Below are 6,570 nucleotides of genomic sequence, written 5' to 3'. Positions count from 1 at the left end.
AAGTCGTCATAATTAGCACAAAGGCTACTTACAGTTAATGTTTTTTTGCACTTTTATTTGACCTTTTGTACAGATGTATTATTTTCAATTGTTCCCATATAATGCGTGTTTATCCTGTCAGTGTTTTGTCATTCCGCACTGTGAACTTAAGTGTCTTTTGAATTGCAAAAATAAGAAAATATCCCAATACTAAATGGCAAATAAAATCAACTTTGTGAAACTGCGACTAATCCGCACTTTTACAACGACTAACCTTGCCATATTGCTTGTCTGAGTGTGGAGAGAACATGCATGAGAAGTTGTTTGTCTTCAAGCATGTTTTGGATAGTTTGACAGAGTTCATATGTTCATTTTCGGGGGGGGGGGGGCTCTCGCTGAACCACCTTGTGAGCATGTTTCCTTGTCTGTGTTTTCACATTTGTCTGCAGTTTATATGCTTGGTGTGTATTTCCCAGTGATAAGACGACTCTTAACACAAAAGTGCACAGTTTTTTAAAATATAGGAGCAAAGACATTTCCATAAAGCAATAGGCATTAACCCTTGTGCACCCTTATGGCCTAAAAAGGGCATTACATGTGTTTCTTATGTGATATTACGAGCCGTAGACGAGGGATGTATGATTTAGTTTGAATGTTAGCGGTCCGAAATTTTGCCAGAATTGTTGCAATTTTTTTGCTTTTATAAAATAGCATTGTATTTTTGATTGCAACGTTGTAGAATGAGGTATAAACAAAGTAGACACACTTTCTCTTAAGACCTCTTTATACCCATTATAATTTTTTTTTTTTTTAAATCAGTTTACAATCCTTGTATATGCTTATTCCATGAAAACCGGTTGCATCTCTTATTCTTGCCGATTGAAAAACGAGAAAATATTGTTTTGCTTTAACCTCCAGATGGTCCCAGAAAACCATGAGCAAACATTTTAGAGCTTTGTTAAGCATAAATGAGTTAACCTTCCATTAAACTGATGAAATGTAACAAATGGTGTTGGGCGGTTCAAAATCATTATCGTCATGAATTATCGACCTGTTCAAGGCTATTACTACCTAATCTCAAACATTCCACTCTGCAACCTATTTATATGAATATTGCATATTTTGCATTTTCCCATTACCAAACAACAAATTTTTGACTAAAAGTCCATAAAACATTAAAAAAAAAAAATTAAAGCTATTTAAATAAATAGACCCTAAGGTTGTTTGATTTCAAGCAATGAACACTGCTGACACTTTTATGAGCAGATATCTTTTAGATCATAAGAGTAAGTGTGTATCGTCAATCTGCACAAAGTCAATTGCACAATGATTAATGAAAAATACTGTAGGTATAGGTAGTGAAAAGTTGTTATATCAAGGCACTATGAAAAGCTGTCTTTTTGCCAGCAAACTTACATAAAATTATTTCTATTTAACCCCTTTTTTGTCATCATGTAATAATATAGGCCAGGTGTCCCCAAACTTTAACTCGGTGGGCGCGATGTTGTCACGTTGTCGATGGGAAAATGCATTTTTAGACTAGGATTTTCCTGAACGGCTAGGATACACCGAGAGTAACAAGCGGTAGAAAAAATGGATTAGAAAAGACAGATTTTTAAAAATAATAATTAAAATAAATAAATATAAAAATTTAAAAAATAATGTTTTTAACCTAAGGGCTTCCCACGGGCCGGATTTTGGACGCTGGCGGGCCGTAGTTTGGGCACCCCTGATATAGGCTATAGTGGCCTCTTTGACCTAAACTGTGATTATTGAGATTAAAATCGTTGTTTATTCAAATATAACAATCCAAACCAAGCTTATTAAAAATCCAATCAAGTTTTTATGTGATGAAGTTGTATTGTGATTTTAGTGTTGTTTTGTGTGTGTGTGTGTGTGCGCGCGTGTAAAAGAGAGTCACTGTTTTGTCTTTAAATGACACACAAGTTCTAAAAATGTTTTCCAAAAAGATGGGAACAAATAAGTAATAAAGTGAGATGGAGAGAAGATTTTCAAAAAAAAAATGGTTATGGTGTTAGTTTATTTTGAACATGCTTACAATTACAATGGGATGCATCACATATTTCCAGTTTCTCATTACGGCATATCCAAAAAGGGGTGGAAAGAAGCAGAGTTTATGTAATCCTACCCCTTTTCTCTTCATAGCAATTTCTAACAAATGTGTTCGTACTCAATCTGTAACACACCATTGAATAAATAAATAAGTAAAAGGATAAGTAACTAAAAGAAAAAAAACAACAATAAATGTTCTCATAAATAAATGCTTAAGTAAGTTATGATTCATGAGATGAATAAGTTTATCTCATTTTTCAAAAAGTTTCAAGCTGTTTGTCAGGATTATTCTTCTTTGTACTTTGTAAATCCTTTGAGTTTGAACTGACCATTTTCTTAAAATGGATCATATTAGTACTTTGTTTGACTTATTTGCTTAATCCATTTCATAATTGAATTCCACATATTGATATACTAAAGGTTTTAAGTGTCCTCTTTTGTTGAGAAGAATTGCTGCACATTCTTTTGTAGCAAGCTACGGTTTGCTTTGTGCACAATTTTAGCTGTTTGCAAATGCACCAAATCATTGAATTTCAATATTTTTGACTCAATAAATAAAAGGTTTGAATGTTCTTGATATTCAATATTATGTATTATTCTAACTGATCTTTTTTGTAACACGATTAGAGAGTGGTGTGTACTTTTGTAGTTACCTCCTATATTTTTTCATTTTCACACAATAACTCAGATACAGTATGTGAACTCCAGTCGAGTCATACCAAAGACTATAAAAATGGGACCCATTACCTCCCTGCTTGGCACTCAGCATCAAGGGTTGGAATTGGGGCTTAAATCACCAAAATGATTCCCGGGCGCGGCGCCGCTGCTGCCCACTGCTCCCCAAGGGGATGGGTCAAATGCAGAGGACAAATTTCACCACACCTAGTGTGTGTGTGACAATCATTGGTACTTTAACTTTAACTTTAACTTAACACGAGCAGCAGACTCGACTGCAGAAAAACATTTGGAGGTGGGGGAGATGCAAACTTTTTCCACCTCCAATTTACTTGCTTGAGGATGAACAATGGCTGTGACCACTCCTACAGTGTGGAGAAAGGATTTTCCTCTTACTAAATAAAAAGGAGCAGTTCATCTCAAAATCTAAAAAAAAAACAACAAAGTATATTTCTGGTCTTGTAACCTTCTCCCAGGCAGAAGAGCGACAGGACAGTGCGGCTGGATCAAAAGAGACGTCGGAGACGCTTTGCTGAACAAAAAGTTGCTTTATTACAAGCGAGCGTCATTATTCAGGACTGCAGTATCCGAAGGTGGTTAAGTAAAGAAGAGAGGCCGAACCACAGTCTCATATTCCTTCATCCTGCGTCTGGGTGTGTGTTAATTAGGAAGAACGCAACCTGACCATGTAAGGAGATGTTCATGTGAAAGTGTCTTCAAAACAACTACAGGTAGTCTCTTCTCAAGGATACGGCTATCACTTTTACATTCCGAAGTCCCAATTAGAGCCTCTTTTCCTATGAGAAGTGAGCCAATCCACCTGCGAATATCAAACTAAGGGGCCTTATCTTATGTGCTCAAACTGAAATACCACTGTTTAATTAAACTTGGTGGTTGGCCTTCTCCAAGTTGGATATGAATCTTCACCATAAGCAAAACATGATATGAGTTAATTCACATTGTGCTGAGTGTGAAATTTTGTGAAGGAGGAATTATGGTGTGGGGTTGTTTTTCAGGAGTTGGGCTTGGCCCCTTAGTTCCAGTGAAAGGAACTTTGAATGCTCCAGGATACCAAAACATTTTGGACAATTCCATGCTCCCAACCTTGTGGGAACAGTTTGGAGCGGGCCCCTTCCTCTTCCAACATGACTGTGCACCAGTGGAAAGAGCAAGGTCCATAAAGACATGGATGACAGAGTCTGGTGTGGGTGAACTTGACTGGCCTGCACAGAGTCCTGACCTGAACCCAGTAGAACACCTTTGGGATGAATTAGAACGGAGACTGAGAGCCAGGCCTTCTCGACCAACATCAGTGTGTGACCTCATCAATGCACTTTTGGAAGAATGGTCGAAAATTCCTATAAACACACTGCGCAACCTTGTGGACAGCCTTCCCAGAAGATTTGAAGCTGTAATAGCTGCAAAAGGTGGAACGACATCATATTGAACCCTATGGGTTAGGAATGGGATGGCACTTCAAGTTCATCTGTGAGTCAAGGCAGGTGGCCAAACACTTTTGGCATTATAGTGTATTTTGGCATCTGGGTCTAGGGCAGGAATCTGATGAATCTGATGATGATGAAGAATGTTGTTGGTGTGATACATGAGAGCACAGACAATCAACTATATAGAATATCAATATTAAATTAATATCAGTATTAATGGACTAAAGCACAAGTATTCATAATATGGACATTTTGATTTGCAGGGCTTTTTTTTTTAGCTGGAAATAAGGCATGAACGTGACAAAAGTGCTACTTTTTTTTTTTTTACAAAATGTTCCAAATTTGTCAAATATTGCTAATTTATATCTCTTAAACATCTCACTTTTTGTCATTGACAAATGCACTTTAAATCAAGATGTGCCCAGCGTATGAATAGTTTGTCGGTATGAAGAGACAAGATGTTGTCTATTTACCGGCTGTGTGTTGAGTCCTCTACTCCAGTGTTTTTCAACCACTGTGCCGCAGCACACTAGTGTGCCGTGAGATGCAGTCTAGTGTGCCGTGGCCCGTGGGAGATTATCTAATTTCACCTATTTGGGCTATGAATATTTTTTGCAAAGCAGTAATTCTAGTCTGCAAATGATGTGTTGTTGTTGAGTGTCGGTGCTGTCTAGAGCTCGGCAGAGTAACCGTGTAATACTCTTCCATATCAGTTGGTGGCAGCCGGTAGCTAATTGCTTTGTAGCTGTGGAAACAGCGGGAGGCAGTGTGCAGTTAAACTAAAAATAAACAAAAAGGTGAGTGTCCCTATGAAAAGGCATTGAAGCTCAGGGAAGGCTATGCAGAACGAAACTAAAACTGAACTGGCTACAAAGTAAAGAGAATGCTGGACGACAGCAAAGACTTACTGTGGAGCAAAGACGGCGTCCACAAAGTACATCCGAACATGACATGACAATCAACAATGTCCCCGCAAAGAAGGATAAAAACAACTGAAATAGTCTTGATTGCTAAAACAAAGTAGATGTGGGAAATATCGCTCAGAGGAAGACATGAAACTGCTACAGGAAAATACCAACAAAAGACAAAAAGCCACCAAAATAGGAGCGCAAGACAAGAACTAAAACACTACACACAGAAAAACAGCAATAAACTCCAAATAAGTCACAGCGTGATGTGACAGGTGGTGACAGTACACCTACTCTGAGACAAGAGCTATATTGATGCATGCTTGGTTATGCTTTAAAGTCATATCCAACAATTGCGACAACGACTTTTTACTGTCAACTGAGTTTAGTTTTTTAATGATTTCTGCTGGTGAAAAATGTGCCTTGGCTCAAAAAAGGTTGAAAAACACTGCTCTACTCTAATCTTTGTACACCTATGACTGGACCTCGTCCCACCCCAGTAACACCATTGTAAAGTTTGCAGATGACACCACCCGAGTGGGTTGCATTTCAGGGGGAGACGGGTCAGCATACAGAGCAGAGGTCCAAAGGCTGGTCGATTGGAGCAGGGGCGCCGAAAAGGGGGGATAAAGGAGACGGATTCTAGGGGCCCATGATGGAGGGGGGCCCAGAGAGGCCCCTAATGATGATGAAATTATAATACAGGGGGCCCTGTAAAGATTATTTTCATGGGGCCCAAAATCCCTAGCGGCGCCCCTCGATTGGAGTAACGAAAGCAGCCTGACAATTGACAATAATAAAACCAAAGAACTCATCATGGACTTCGGGAAGCGTGGAGCTGACAATCAACAGGATCTGTGTGGAGGCTTCAAATTAGAATTTAATTTCAAGTTCCTTTGAACCCTCATCTCAAACAAGCTGACGTGGACAGACAACTGTGAACAAGGCACGGCGGCGACTTTCCTGAGGATTTTTAAAAAAAGAACGATGTCTGTCAAAAAACTGCTGGTCCTTTTCTACCGATCCACCATAGAGAGCATTCTCATGTTTGGTTTACTGGGAGCTCAGTAGCTGACAGGAAAACTATAGAGATTCGCTTGTCAACTACCTTCTTTAGAGGAACTTGCAAATTGTAGATTTCTCTCCAAACCCACAAACATACCAAAAGATACAGTCTTTTGGTATGTTTGTGGGTAACTTTTTCCCCTCAGGGTGTCTCAAAACAAGAACAAGCAGATTTAGGAACAGCTTCTTTCCAGAAGTAGTGGCTGTCCGACACGGTCACAAAAATCATGAGAAAATACATCAAGGAACTGCACTTTTTTAATAGTCCTTTATCTCTTCCTAGGACTTCTACTATTTATAACTGTTATGTGTTTGACTGTGTGAATGAATATCTATGCTGATTGTTTTTTTGTATGGCTAAATATTTTACTCCAATTTTATTGTATTTTTAATGCAATAACAATAAAGACTGTGATTGATTGAAG

This window comes from Entelurus aequoreus, linkage group LG22 (genome assembly GCF_033978785.1).
Source record: "Entelurus aequoreus isolate RoL-2023_Sb linkage group LG22, RoL_Eaeq_v1.1, whole genome shotgun sequence".
NCBI lineage: Eukaryota > Metazoa > Chordata > Actinopteri > Syngnathiformes > Syngnathidae > Entelurus > Entelurus aequoreus.
The sequence above is the reverse complement of the archived record's forward strand: the minus strand, read 5'-3'. Positions refer to the sequence as shown.